The sequence below is a fragment of the Ahaetulla prasina genome, chromosome 7 (genome assembly GCF_028640845.1).
Source record: "Ahaetulla prasina isolate Xishuangbanna chromosome 7, ASM2864084v1, whole genome shotgun sequence".
Taxonomy (NCBI): domain Eukaryota; kingdom Metazoa; phylum Chordata; class Lepidosauria; order Squamata; family Colubridae; genus Ahaetulla; species Ahaetulla prasina.
The window spans coordinates 81,149,980-81,165,808 of NC_080545.1; the positions used below are offsets into that span (position 1 = coordinate 81,149,980).

General features: G+C 38.3%; 1 protein-coding gene across 6 annotated transcripts in view; it reads right to left on the bottom strand.

Moving 5' to 3' along the window:
* Positions 1–15,829, bottom strand: part of FGD4 (FYVE, RhoGEF and PH domain containing 4) — a 145,943-nt gene that overhangs the window by 76,187 nt on the left and 53,927 nt on the right. The gene's annotated exons all lie outside the window — the stretch shown is intronic.

Below are 15,829 nucleotides of genomic sequence, written 5' to 3' on the forward strand. Positions count from 1 at the left end.
TGCAGTTTAGCCAAAGTGCCCTGCAGACCAACCACTGGAGCCATTAGGGAGTATTTATTTATATACAGCCAATATTTCTTATTTTTACAAATAATTTAAGACAGAGAAGGTATCTAAGACCTCTTTCTATTCCTATTTTTCCCCACAACACCACTTTGTGAGGTTAGTAGGGCTGAAAGAGAATGACTGGCCCAAAGTTACCCAGATGGCTTTTGTGGCTAAAGCAGGACTTGAACTCATAATCCCTTGCTTTCTGGTCTGGTGCCTTAACCACTAGACCAAACTGGTTCTCTAGCAGTATCTACCAAAACCAGAGGTGACTCATGTGCAAGGGCCTTGTCGTGAAGAGCCCTTTAATTTCCAAATATTTTTTTTCCGAAAGTGAGCAGTTCTATACTTTCCAATTCACCAATCCTAATCTTGATTTTCTGCAACTCAAGACATGTTTCATTTTTTTTTTTTTTAAAAATGCATTTGATGCCATACATAAGAAGCTTCAGAATAAAAGATGTAATTTAGGAGTATTTATTTATTTATTTATTTATTTTATTCGATTTTTATACCGCCCTTCTCCCGAAGGACTCAGTAAACCATAATCGCCCCTTTAAGTAGGGAACAACTGAATTCATAAACAGTTTTAACGAATAGTTTTGAAGTCTAAGAGTTGTAAGTAAACATTGTTGGGTGATTCAGCCCCTTGTGATGTTTCTTCACTGGAATATGCAGCAACGAATGTTTTAGAACGACTCTACACATTAGAAGCAAAGGCTGGAGATGTATTCAGAGCTGCAATGGCGCAGTGGTTAGAATGCAGTATTGCAGGCTACCTCAGCTCACTGTCAGGGGTTTGATCCTGAGTAGTTCAAGGTTGATTCAGCCTTCCATCCTTCCCAGGTTGGTAAAATGAGGATCCAGATTGTTGGGGCAATATGCTGATTCTGTAAACTTCTTAGATAGGGCTGTAAGCCTTATGAAGAGATACGTAAGTCTAAGAGCTGTTGCTATTGCTATCACGTGTATCTCAGGGTAATTAGCAAGGAAAGAAGAGCCATGTTACGTATTTCCAGGGTAAATTCCTTCCTGGATGTGCAGTGAGCATTTGTAGGAATGGATCCCAGTTTTCCTTGCAAATAATAAGACAAATAAAATTTTAAGATGTGTTTCATTGAAATTAGTTTAATGAAATCTGTAATGATTTTAGGTAAGAACCAAATATTGTATTCTTAGGTAAATTTAAATATATATATGTTTTTCATACTGAAGTCTCTCACATGACACATTTGCTAATATTCACACAATGTATGCTTCAATCTAGTGTAGTGCATCATGAAAGGAAAACAACAGGCCAGCTGACAGGTAATCAACTTTTTTCGATCCTGTACCTTACAGCCTGCTTCTGTATTATATTCTGTTTCCTGGACACATAATACAGCAAAGACCTGGAAGAAGCCCTACGATATAGTGGAGTAAAGATGCGTTTGAGGTAATCTGGCCTCAGAATGGAAGCTCAATATGTCTGCTGTGCTTCAAAACTGTTTAATCCACACAAAGACTCTTAAAAACAAAACCCAGCCCAGGGGCTGCCATTTCTAAATAGTTCTATAGCAAGAGCATGGTAAATATAAAAGACTTAGATATTTTGTGGCTTACCTAACTAAATGTATTTTGTCTACTTAAATTCAGAATGTTATTCACACCCCTAAATGAAACATGGATTGAGTATGTTGTCATTTTTAAAGAAAAATTTATAGTTTATTCAGAATAGCGTATTTTCAAATTTAGGGGGAAACGGTGACTAGAGTATCTGTAAAGATTTCCTCTGTCCTTCAGGAATTTATCAAATTAGCTGTTAGGTAACTACTAAGGTCGGCAGTTCAGTGGTTCGAATCCCTAGTGTTTTATTGTATATATTTTGTTTTATCGTTGGCTGTACACCGCCCTGAGTCCTTCGGGAGAAGGGCTGTATAAAAATTTAATAAATTAAAAAAAAAATAGTGCCACATAACAGGGTGAGGTCCCGTGACTTGTCCCAGCTTCTGCCAACCTAGCAGTTCGAAAGCACGTAAAAAATGCAAGTAGAAAAATAGGGACCACCTTTGGTGGGAAGGTAACAGCGTTCCGTGCGCCTTTGGCATTTAGTCATGCCAGCCACATGACCATGGAGACGTCTTCGGACAGCGCTGGCTCTTCGGCTTTGAAACGGAGATGAACACCACCCCCTAGAGTCGGGAATGACTAGCACGTATGTGCGAGGGGAACATTTACTTTATTTTAACTACTAAAAGAAAATTACATTAAATATTAAGACAAACTTGGCCTTAATGACATTGCAAAAAAGTCATAAAATTGGTAATTCATATGATGACCAGCTTTATGGCCTTCATGTCCTATGACCTAATTGCCAGGTTCAATTACAGGTATCCTCGATTTACAACTGTTCCTTCAGTGACTGCTGAAAGCTACAACAGCACTGAAAAAAGTGACCCATGGCCGTTTTTCACACTTACAACTGTTGCAGCATCCCCTTGATGCAGCATCACATGATCAGAATTCTGATGGTTGGCATCTGCTTCGTATTTATGACAGTTGCTGTGTCCTGAGGTCATGTGATCCATTTTTGCGACTTCTGACAAGCAAAGTCAATGGGGAAATCCAGATTCACGTTAATTGTGTTACTAATTTTAACAAATGCAATGATTCACTTAACAAAGTGAAATGGAAGCGCTCCATGGCTTAGGACCGGGTTACTTATGGGACCACCTACTGCCGCCGTTTGCCTCCCACTGACCCGTGCGCTCTCAGAGAGAGGGACTCCTCCGGGTGCCGTCAGCCAAGCAATGTCCGCTGGCAGCCCCCAGGGGAAGGGCCTTCTCTGTAGGGGCTCCCACCCTCTGGAACGAACTTCCCCCAGGACTTCCTGACCTTCAGACCTTCCGCCGTGAGTTGAAGACGTATTTATTTTTCCACGCAGGACTGGCATAGAATTTTTAGAAGTTTTATTATTCGGTTTTAATTTTAAAGTGGGTTTTATTGTTTTAAATACAGTTTAAATTGGGGCCATATTTAATAAGTTTTTTAATTATTGATTTTACTCTGTATTTATTTATCGTTGTTTTATTTGGCTGTGAACCGCCCTGAGTCCTTCGGGAGAAGGGCGGTATAAAAATTTAATTAAATAAATAAATAAATAAATAAATAAACAACAGTAGCAAGAAAAGTCGGAAAAGGGAGCAAACTCACTTAACAAATGTTTCACTTAGCAACATAAATTTTGGGCTCCACTGGGGTCGTAACTGTTCAGTCTTTAATCGAGGACTAATTATTGAGTCTGTCATTTGCATCTCTATAACTGTCTGGTTCGGTTCTGCAACCCAACAAGAAAAACACAGACTTCAGAGGATAATTAGAACTGCAGAAAAAATAATTGCTACCAACCTGCCTTCCATTGAGGACCTGTATACTGCACGAATCAAGAAGAGGGCCGTGAAAATATTTGCAGATCCCTCGCATCCTGGACATAAACTGTTTCAACTCCTACCCTCAAAACGACGCTATAGAGCACTGCACACCAGAACAACTAGACACAAGAACAGTGTTTCCAAGGCCATCACTCTGCTAAACAAATAATTCCCTCAACACTGTCAGACTATTTACTGAATCTGCACTACTATTAATCTTCTCATAGTTCCCATCACCAATCTCTTTCCACTTATGACTGTATGACTATAACTTGTTGCTGGCAATCCTTATGATTTATATTGATATATTGACCATCAATTGTGTTGTAAATGTTGTACCTTGATGAAGGTATCTTTTCTTTTATGTACACTGAGAGCATATGCACCAAGACAAATTCCTTGTGTGTCCAATCACACTTGGCCAATAAAAATTCTATTCTATTCTATTCTATTCTATTCTATTATATTACATAGCACAGAGAAGTCGGCTATTTGTGACGTCCATGATAAGGAATAGGATCAATTCACTTCACCATTCATGAAAGAAAAACAATATCAAAATGTTCAAGGGAGGAGCACCAGTTTACAACACTGTTAACTGACCAGCACAGTTTATTCATTTCCTATTCTACAGTGTAGCCATAACTGGTAATTTTGAGAAAGTTTAATTACATTTGCATTGCCTCCGACACTTCGATTTGTGTCACTTGCTGCAACCATTGAAATGATTTCTTTGTTCGAGGGTACAATTTCTTCTACCACATGTGGTTCCCCTTTTGCTCTCCAGGCTGTTCAAGAAGTCAGCAACCTACATTTTTGTTTTGTCTTTTTTGTTCCAAAGACTTCTGAAAGGGAGGATGGAGAAAGGAAAGGGAGGTAAGCATGAAAAAGACAAAAGGGAAGGAAGTCCAAAGGGCTCTTACAACCAGTTAAATGGAAGAAGGAGAAGGGATAATCCAAGGCAGGGGTCTCCAACCTTGGCAACTTTAAGACTTGTGGACTTCAACTCCCAGAATTCTGGGAGTTGCCAAGGTTAGAGATCCCTGATCCAAGGTGTCTGTTTGGAAATAGATGGTACAGGGTACAGAGAAGGTCTTTGACTTACAACAGTTTATTTAGTCACCGTTCAAAGTTACAATGGGATTGAAAAAGTGACCGTTATGACCGTTTTTCACACTTATGGCCCTTATAGCATCCCCATGGTCACGTGATCAAAATTCAGATGCTTGGTAATTGACTCATATTTAGAATAGAATAGGAATAGGATAGAATAAAAGAGTTGGAAGAGACCTTGGAGGTCTTCTAGTCCAACCCTCTGCTTAGCCAGAAAACAATATACCATATCAGACAAATTGTTATCCAATCTCTTCTTAAAAGCTTCCAGTGTTGGAGCATTCACAACTTCTGGAGGCAAGTTGTTCCACTGATTAATTTATGACAGTTGGAGTGTCCCGGGGTCATTGATCATCTTTTGTAATCATCTGACAAGCAAAGTCAATGAGGTAGCCAGATTCACTTAACAACCTTGTTGCTAATTTAACAACTGCTACAATTCACTTAACAAAAAGGTCACAAAATGGGACAAAAGTCACTTAACAAATGTCTCAGCAACATAAATGTTGGGCTCAATTGTGGTCATAGGTCGAGGACTACCTGTACTATGTAATACTTTACTCAACTTCCTCTGTTGAGCTGTGTCTTCCTCATCATTTTCTTTGTTTTTCTTATCAGCCTTTAAGATTGCATAAAAGGAAGAAGGAGAGGAAAAACTTGAAGAGGGCTGAAGTAGAACTAATGCCAGAAAGAATGTTGTCTCCTTGACAATTCATGATTTGGATGCTATAAACTACTTGGAAAGAAGGACTGAGGGATGAGGTCTGAAGAACAGAGAGAAAGCCAAAGAGATAAAGCCCAACTCTCTTAAACTCCAAGTTTCTATTCATTCCACACAAAGTTTTTGAGCTTTAATCAAGAACATGTGATGGGTGTTATAGCTTAGCTGGTAAACAGATCACAAGCCAAGTTCAGGAGTTATAACAAATAGTTCCATTGTCATGTGGGAACAAGAGGAAGCCAACTTAAATTCATGTCAACTCCTCTTAACAAGTATAAAGAGGATCAATAGCATCCTTTTTCACTTATAAAGAAGTCACCATTGGAATCAAGGTTGTGGTTGTTTTAATTCTCATTCCTAAGGATCAAAACAGTCGAATCAGAATTTCAAGCACAAAAATTTGCTGTTAGTAAATGATATGCTGGTGAAGATAATTCTCACTTACAGGTTAGATAGTTTAGTACACATCATGTTTGAAAATTTTGATTTGCTAAAGGTTTGCTTTTATTTTATAGGGCTTTATTGTTGTTGTTGTTGTTGTTAGTTGCGAAGTCGTGTCCGACCCATCACGACTCCATGGACAATGTTCCTCCAGACCTTCCTATCTTCTACCATCCTCTGGAGTCCATTTAAGCTCACACCTACTGCTTCAGTGACTCCATCCAGCCACCTCGTTCTCTGTCGTCCCTTTCTTCTTTTGCCCACAATCTTTCCCAGCATTAGGCTCTTCTCCAGTGAGTCCTTCCTTCTCATAAGGTGGCCAAAGGATTTGAGTTTCATCTTCAGGATCTGGCCTTCTAAAGAGCAGTCAGGGTTGATCTCCTCTAGGACGACCGGTTTGTTCACCTTGTAGTCCAAGGGACTCGCAGGAGTCTTCTCCAGCACCAGAGTTCAAAGGCCTCAATTCTTTGGCGCTCAGCCTTCCTTATGGTCCAACCTTCACAGCCATACATTGCAACTGGGAAAACCATAGCCTTGACTGTATGCACTTTCGTTGGCAGGGTGATGTCTCTGCTTTTTAGTATGCTGTCTAGATTTGCCATAGCTTTCCTCCCCAGGAGCAAGCGTCTTTTAATTTCTTGACTGCAGTCCCCATCTGCGATGATCTTGGAGCCCAGGAAAATAAAATCTGTCACTGCCTACATTTCTTCCCCATCTATCTGCCAGGAATTGAGAGGGCCGGATGTCATGATCTTAGTTTTCTTAATGTTGAGTTTCAAGCCAACTTTTGCACTCTCTTCCTTCACCCACATCAAGAGGCTTTTTAGTTCCTCTTCGCTTTCTGCCATTAGAGTGGTATCGTCTGCATATCTGAGGTTGTTGATATTTCTCCCAGCAATCTTAATTCCAACTTTTGATTCATCCAGCACCGTCTTTCTCATGATGTGCTCTGCATATAAGTTAAATAGGTAGGGCGATAGTATATAGCCTTGCTGGACTCCTTTCCCAATTTTGAACCAATCAGTGGTTCCATGTCCAGTTCTCATTGTTGCTTCTTGTCCCGCATATAGGTTTCTCAAGAGACAAATAAGATGGTCTGGTACACTCATAGGGCTTTATAGGCTTTTCCAATTACAACCTTTTAAAAATTTGTGAAAGTTTGGTTTTAGTTTGTTATTTCTGAATATCAACTAGATATTCATTAGACATTCATGCCATGACAATCTTTTAAGTTTCTCTTTGTATTACAGATCTTATTATTATTAATAGACATTATTTGTATTGTATTTTTAAGGGTTTTTTTATTCCATCTTTATGTTTTATAAACAACCCAAGATGGCAGATATACATCATACTCCTTCCTCCCCCTATTTCTCTCACAACAACAAACTTGAGAGGGGAGTTGAGTTGAGAGAAAGTTACTGACCCAAGGTCACCCAGTCAGCTTCCATGCCTAAAACAGGATTAGAACTCACAGTCCCCTGGTTTTTAGGCCAACATCTTAACCACTGCACCAAATGGAGTCTCAGTTTCATAGTTAGTGGCTGGTTTCACTTTTTTAAAGTACTGTTTACTGTATTAGCATTTTATCTTGTATTTATCTGGTGATGGTGGGCTGATGTGTGTACAGTAGCCAACATACAACTTTTAAAATAAGTTTCTTATTAAAATTATAATAAAGTACATAACAAGCAAAAATACAATCCAGTCTCAAAAAATGAACAAAGGCTTGATCAAAAATTGGTAGTACAGAATAGTAAACAGTTGAAAAAAGAAGCTGGTATACTCACTTTAAAGATGCATCTATTTTTCTATATATTTATTACTTTTATTAAAATGCTATCAACATCATTTCTTGTTACAAAAAAAAGGTCAAACTCAGAACAAAGCAAGCAGATACAGTGAACAGAATGTATGCAGATAACTAGGAGTTTCTGGCAAAATTCCCCAAAGTTGGGTCCAATGAGAACAATACATTGTTTAGTTCCACAAGCCATCAGTTTAAAGGAGAAGAAGCTTGCAAGATTTTCAACAGCTCTAGTCCAGACTTTAATAAAAAAAGCATTTATAAGAACAGCTAACTGCTGCTTTCAAGGAAAGACAGGGTTCTATTATCAGGAAATTTGGGATAAAAGCTTCTGGCCTTAGCAGGAATAAGGAATGCTTCATCTTGACCACAATTTTTAAACTTTTAGATTTTGGAGTTTTAGCAACTTCCTAGAGAGAGGAAACTTTGCCCAAATAAAAACCAGTTTTCTACCACCATGTCTCTGAAAATGTACCTTTTGTAACAAAGAAAAGCTTCTGTACTGTTTCATATCATGCATGCAGAGATCCAACTTAGTGTGTTTAAGATGGTTTAAGACTTCAGGACAATTTCAAGTCTGTAATAGCTTGGGTTATAACTTGGAAACAATCCTTTGTTGATTCTAAAGGTAAAGGTAAAGGTAAAGTTTTCCCCTGTCCAGTTGTGTCTGGAAGTGTCTTTGGACAATGCTGGCTCCCTCGGCTAAGAAAGAGATGAGTAATATCCCATTTCCGGTGCTCATCTCTATTTCTTAGCTGAGGGAGCCAGCCTTGTCCAAAGACACTTCTGTGATCATGTAGCCAGCATAACTATATGCTGAGGCACAAGGAATGCTGTTATTGTCCCACTAAAGTGGTACCCATTTATCTACTCCATGCTTTCAAGATGTTAGGTTGACAGGAGCTACAGCAATGATGGCCTTTTCTGGACAGAGTGCCCAAAACGCACGTGCCCAAACCCTCGAAATGCAATGCGCCCTATAAAATAGAATAATAATAATAGAATAACAGAGTTGGAAATGACCTTGTAGGTCATCTTGTCCAACCCCCTGCTCAAGCAGGAGACCCTATACCATTTCTGACAGATGGCTCAGTCCAGTCTCTTCTTGAAAGCCTCCAGTGATGTAACTCCCACAACTTCTGAGGGCAAGCTCTTCCATTGGTTTGATTGTTCTCACTGTCAGAAAAATTCTTCTTATTTCTAGGTTGAATTTCTCCTTGACCAGTTTCCATCCATTATTCCCTGTTTAGCCTTCAGGAGCTTTGGGAAATAGGTTGACCCCCTCCTCTCTGTGACAGTCCCTCAAATATTAGAACACTGCTATCATGTCTCTCCTTGGTCCTTCTCTTCACTAGACTAGCCATGCCCAGTTCCTGTAACCATTATTCATACGTTTTAGCTTCCAGTCCCCTAATCATCTTTGTTTCTCTGCACTTTTTCTAGAGTCTCAACATCTTTTTTATAGTGTGGTGACCAAAAGTGGATGCAGTATTCTAAGTGTGGTCTTACTAAGGTTTTATAGAGTGGTATTAGTACCTCTCGTGATCTTGATTGTATCCTTCTGTTAATGCAATTTTGGTTTGCAGGGGCTTTTTTAGAAGGTTGGCAATTGAACACCGGTGTTCAGCCTATGTCAAAGTCACCTAAGAGTGAGATGGATGGCATATAAATGTAATAAATAAATAAAAAGTCTGCTTGGCAATTATAACCAAAAGAAGTCTGCCTTTAGCAGAGAAATAATCTCTGCATTTTTATGAGGGAATAATCTTTAAATAGCTCCGATTCTTTGCTCAATCAACTGTTCCCTAAACCAGATATTTTAGACCAGATGCTAGGATTAGAGATCATCTACTTAAAGCACATCTAACACGTTAGATTATTTCATGCTCTCTAAAAAAAATCACCACAAAGGTTATTTCATACTAACAGTGAGGTATATTGATCCCAGATTTTATTAATCGAATTAAAATACATGTAACCTTATAGATTATTAATAGAGTTTAACAAAGTAAACTGTTTTCAGCTGTAGTTGGAGATTCTTTGCTGGACAAGCTAGATAAAATACAAGGCAACAAGCAAAGCAACCACTATATTCTTGAAAGACAGCTAATATTGCTATGTGTCAATTTTTGGCCAAAAAAGAACTCGCAATCTTCCTAGGAAGCGTAACAAGTGAAATAATGATGGAAATTGTAGCATATATTTTAATCCAGCCATTATAGCTTGTAAATCTCTGAATGTGTATACACATTCAGTGCTTTGTTCTGGCTTGTTAAACAAATCATGGTTGTTATCCTCGGTTGACAAAGTATCAGGCTTGAGCCTTCATTGGGGAATCTTCTCAGAATAATACCATGCTGTTTTTCCGTAGAAGAAAACATCAAGTATCTTCCAGAAGTAAAAACATATTATATCCGCGGTGGTCCCATGATCTACAAGACTTATAATAACCCTTAACAAGATAAAGTTTACCTAGCACAGCTTGGTTGAAAAAATTCAGATTGATTCTTGTTAATTAATACATTCTTTTCAAAGTGCTCAGAAGATGCTCCCTATCGTATTTTAGGATTTTCACCACGTTGCTCAATGTATAGTTTTTAAATCCAGCTTTTTTAGGAATGGGGCAACAGGAATGGAACATTCTGTCATTTTTAATGTTCCTTCAATTTTTCAGATATTACAAACTTTATTCAGCGTCTGGGTCCTCTTTAATGACTTTTAAAAATATCTTGCTCTCCAACTTCCTTGTTACATCATTTGTTCTATTTATTCCAAGTCGAAAGAGTGAACAAAAGAGGAATTAAGCAATTCTACCTCTCCATCATTTGTAAAGATTTTCAAAAATAAGAGGTTGGTTCTTTTTCTGGTCTTGAACTGTGTTTGTGTGTGTGTGTGTGTGTGTGTGTGTGTGTGTGTGTGTGTGTGTGTGTGTTTGTGTGTGTGTACCTAAGGAGACTTCTTTATGTAATTTTCATTTTTCTCTTTTGCTGTTGTTTTAACAAAAAGTTAAGCAAGTAACGTACAGTTATGCCTTCAAGGTTTTAATTTGCAGAACCTACCACTTTCCTAACCATTTAGATACCTAACCATGAGGACCTAACTTTTATTTTAGCTCTGACACTCAATTATGCTTATTTTTTTTCCTTCCCACAGTGTTATCCATTGTATCTAAAAATTGAGACTATTCAGAGGAAGAAAGCACCCTATAAAGCAAACCTTCTATCATTACTGAAACTGGATAATGAAACCTTGAAACCTTATTACAGCGGATTCAATAGCCTCTCCTACCTCCAGGCAACAAAAGGGTAAACAGAAAGGAAGAGTTACAAATAGAGTAATAAAGCTAAATAAAATTGAGCCTAAGCAAAGAGAGGCAAATCCTAAATATAGACTTACATTGATTATCTATTCAAACCGGTCTCTTAATTTGCACCTTAGTAATACCTCTTCCAAGCATTTCTGTACAATATGGGCTGGAGCCCAATAAGTATGAATACTAACATATGGGGGAGAGTGTTGTTTTGGGGCACCAGAAGTTACTTTTTGATGTTGAACTTATATGTTTTTTTTAATGTTTTTACTATTGTTTTTAGGAGCTGCTGAGGATCATTGCATATAAGATGGATGGCCGTGTAAGGCTTTTAATTAAATATATAATTAAACTTTGGTTGAATTTAGACTCTATGCAGATAAGAAAGCTCTTTAGTGACAATTCCTATTGCCCTGAATATGCAGCAAAAATTGCTCCGAAGTCTGCTGAGCACAGCAGAAATGAATTATTAGACAGCGAAGTTTTTTTTTAAAGCATGCCACATCAAAATGAGAAAAAAAGATGATCTGTTGACATGGACATTTTGGTATTCAATTCAAAACCTAATTGACTGGTCTTTGGCAGCATTTTATTTCCAGAGACAAAAAATCTTGGAAAGCCCGGTTCAGTTCAACACATTATGAGCCCATCCATTTTTTTCCTTTCAGTAGAAACACATGAGCACAAAACAATTGCTGTTTTCTTATCTTCTCCTAACACAATGTATTTATTAAAATTAAACAATTCCTGTTTTGCATCTAAAATAGCCAGTTTTAGTGTGATATGCAAGGTATTACATTCCTCAATTAGGCCCTGGAACATGTGTGTGTGTGTATGCGCGCGCACACGTATGCACATACTTCATTCACATGGATACGAGTGGTAGGTTTCTACCAGTTCAGGCGAACCGGTAGTGGCCGCGGTGGAAGGCTCCACCCACCCACCTGGACATCATTATGGACGCTCTGCACATATACAGAAGCACCATGCATGAGCAGAGCGAAGTGAGCGTGCACATGCGCTCACAGTTCCGATCCGATAGCGAAGGTAAGTGGAACCCACTATTGATGCATACATTTATATAATTACCATACATATTTATAAAAATTAAATCTAATAATTCCTTTATCCAACAACAAAGCAGATTTATACTATCCTACCTAAACAGATACACCAATGCATATGTATTTAAATGATCTTAGATGTTTCTCCTCCCTCTTGTAACTCCCTCTTAAGAAATGGATTTGTGCTACAGCTAAAGATAGTTACTCAGAAGTTCTATTAAAATCTTGAAATGTTTAGGACACTTCAATTCCCAATGAAGCATACAAGATCCATTGAATTTGTCCCACCTTAAAAGGATGATGCCTGTTTCAATTTGTAGAGTCACGGAATTCTAGAATGTATGAGTTTAAATTATCTTTATTGGTCATTTAATCTAACACCCTGGTAGCACAGAAATGTACTAGATTACTTTTGAGACAGATTGCTCCGAGGTTTAACAGCTCTTACCAACATCTCTTTTAATTTCAACCCAGCAATTATTTCTCCTGTGTTTGGTTTAAACCAAAATTAAAGCTGTCCCCTCTTATATATTTGTAGATTGCCATTGTATCTCCTCTATTCTCTTTTGGCAAGCCAAACACACTTCGCAGAGCCTGGCTTCCAATTCTATTATCATATGAACTGGTTCCAGCACTTCAATATCCCAAAGCTGGACACAGAATTGGACACTATACTGCAAAGTGCACTAGCACAGAAACTATTGCTTCCCATGAGTTGAACATAATGCTTAGTTTAATGCAGCCTCCATCTGCACTGTCCTTTTTTAGAAGCTGCATCACACTGCTTGGTCCCATTCATCTGGTGATCCATTAGGACTCCTACATCTTTTCCTATCATAAGTAGAACCTTAGATTTGTCACTGTCAGGCGCAAGAAATCAGGAAGGAAAGCGGTTCAAATGACTACAGGCATTCTTGTAGGCACAAAGGGACTCACGACTCATGTTGTGCTTGACTCTCAAGCTCAGCCCAGTCATCTCCTATAGTCACAACTGAATAGCATTGTCTTGTTGGGTATAGCCAACATTCCATCTGTTAAGGCAAATTGAGGGGAGGGTGTTTCTGCTTCTGCTAATATGTTAATCAGTAATGAGCATGCCATGTGCAGATATAATAAATTTTCCATTCTCTTACAGAATTTATAGCTAGGGAGAATATCGCTGAAACAACAAAAGACTTGTGGGGTAACCCACTCAATACTTCTCTTCTGGATCATTTATAAGCACCCATGGTGCTTGGTGAGCCACGGTTGCGCAATGGTTAGAATGCAGTATTGCAGGATAATTTTGCTGACTGCCAACAGTTCGATTCTCACCTGCTCAAGGTTGACTCAGCCTTCCATCCTTCCAAGGTGGGTAAAATTAGGATCCAGATTATTGGGGGCAATATGCTGACTCTAAACTGCTTAGAGCGGGCTGGAAAGCACTGTGAAGCGGTATATACCGTAAGTCTAAGTGCTATTGCTATTGGTGCGTATAACCAACCTCAAATCTGTTCGCCTGTATTTTTACTTCTTGTCCATAAGGATATCATGACATTCCTTGTCAAAAGCTTTCCTACAACCAAAGAATAGAATAGAATAGAATAGAATTTTTATTGGCCAAGTGTGATTGGACACACAAGGAATTTGTCTTGGTGCATATGCTCTCAGTGTGCATAAAAGAAAAGATACGTTCATCAAGGTACAACATTTACAACACAATTGATGATCAATATATCAATATAAATCATAAGGATTGCCAGCAACAAAGTTACAGTCATAGTACACTATATCCATAACAGGCAGTCCTTTGGTCTCCCACATTAGTCATTCTGCCATTAAAAAAGAGAAAGTGACTCACTCTCCAGCAACCATATAATTAACCGAACTGCCTGGTGCAAATATTTCTCATCAGGCTACTCTGCTTCAATACCAGAAAAACGAGCTACTGAATTAAATGAACAACCAGCATTATGATATAAAGATAATAACCTCACACTGACACTCAGTGGGATCTCTCCATTTTTCCAGCCTGGCGCTGACTGACACATGGACCACTATTCACTGTAACCCCTACTTGTGCAATCATGGCCCCACTGGAACAGGACGTGATATGGCACGGGGAGTGGGGGGCAGCAATAGACAGAGAAGGTTGAACAAAAGTAGAACGCCTGGCCTTACATGAAGGTATTTTATACACATGCAAATCCAATGCTAGAAACAACTATTATTTCCTAATATATAGTAGGGCCATTTTGGTTTTACAGGAAGATGGAGGGCAATGTGAGGCATCCACATTTTTTTTTCCTTTAAAAAGATAAAAAGCATTTTGCCTTCTAAGGGTTGCCCAGCAATAGCAAAACCTTGTCAGCTGGCTTGCCACATGCAATAATTATTAGCATTTCTTCACTATTCAGTAGTTGAATGCAAGGGATTGAAAATAGGAACTTTTGGATCGTCTACCAGATTTAACCTTGAGGCACGGATGCTCCCTCAAACTAGAATTCACTGACTTTTTAACAGTATCTTTTATATCAGAACCTTGAAAAATGTAACAAAAATGAAATGAAATCTACATCGGCTTGAATGCAAAAGAGAACTCTAAGTCAGTCCCATCAACATTCCAGAATAATGTGTCAAAGAGAGAAGTAGAATGCCTTTTCTGTTTGAAGGAAACAATTGGGTCAGTTGATTGCCATTCATCTAGACTTCTATACATTGAGTCAAACTTAATTACTCCATACTAGGTTTCCTTTGCAACCACTTATATGGGAATATAACAACTGTGGTGGAGCCCCATGTGACCATTCTGATTCCTGAACAAAAGCAATAGGGTAATGTTTTCTTCTGTTCAGAAAGCAATCGAAGATTCAGTCTGGCATCTATTGTAGCATGGATGCACAATATCTATACAATTCCGATTTCCCTCTAGCAATCCCCAGATGGAATTTCCTAAGCCAAGTTGCTTGTGAACAACGTAAATACAGATACGGATCAACAAAAAACAGGGATGCCCATGTAGAAACAACCCCCCCACCATGTTTCATCCATATTTACTTTTTAAAGATTACTTTTATAAAAAGGCAGCTGACTTATTGCACTACACTTTAGTATTGTCTTGCATGTCTGCATTATGTTGCTATGCTTTAGGTCACATCAAAATGAAAACAGGAGTTGGCGTATGATTGCATCTCAGCGCTTTGCTAGATGTATGCCCATCTGACCACAAAAGGAGACAGGGATAAATTGAGGTAGTAAGAGTTTATCTTGGAGATAATCCCATCATTATACATCATGCCAACCATTAGCAGTCAACTGGAGGTCTCATTGCCCCATGGTAAGCCTACTTTGAGAATTCCGACAAACTTGTCTCAAAATTTCAAATGTATTCACCATCATCCCAAAATTTCTAATCATTGGTGTGAAATAAGTTGTAGCTAACTGGGATTCCAATAACACAGATATAAACAAGCACTGCTTTTAGCATGAGAATCAGGCCTATTAAACAACCTAAGATGATATAAATTTAGCAACGCATCTTCCAAAAGTGATCCATCCAACAATCATGAATGAAGCCTCAATCTCCATTCATTTAAACAACTGGATCCTCTGAGATCTTCTATTGTTCACACTGAGCAAAATTTGAACTTTATGAAAAATTTAAATGCCTGAATTCAACTGGGTAGCTAGCACGGAAAATCAGCTTATGATATGAGCAACATATGCTCATGTTTATTTCAGTTAATGACCAGATAAAACAAAAGTTATGCAGTACACGAAAGCTACAGTAAGAAGCATCTACACAAACAGCATACATCTGAGCATAAGGAATAGGGGAATAATAATACATACTATCAATAGTAAAAAGAAGAGGTGAATGTACAAGATGCAATAAGTTAACTATGTGAATATTATTATTATTATTATTATTATTAT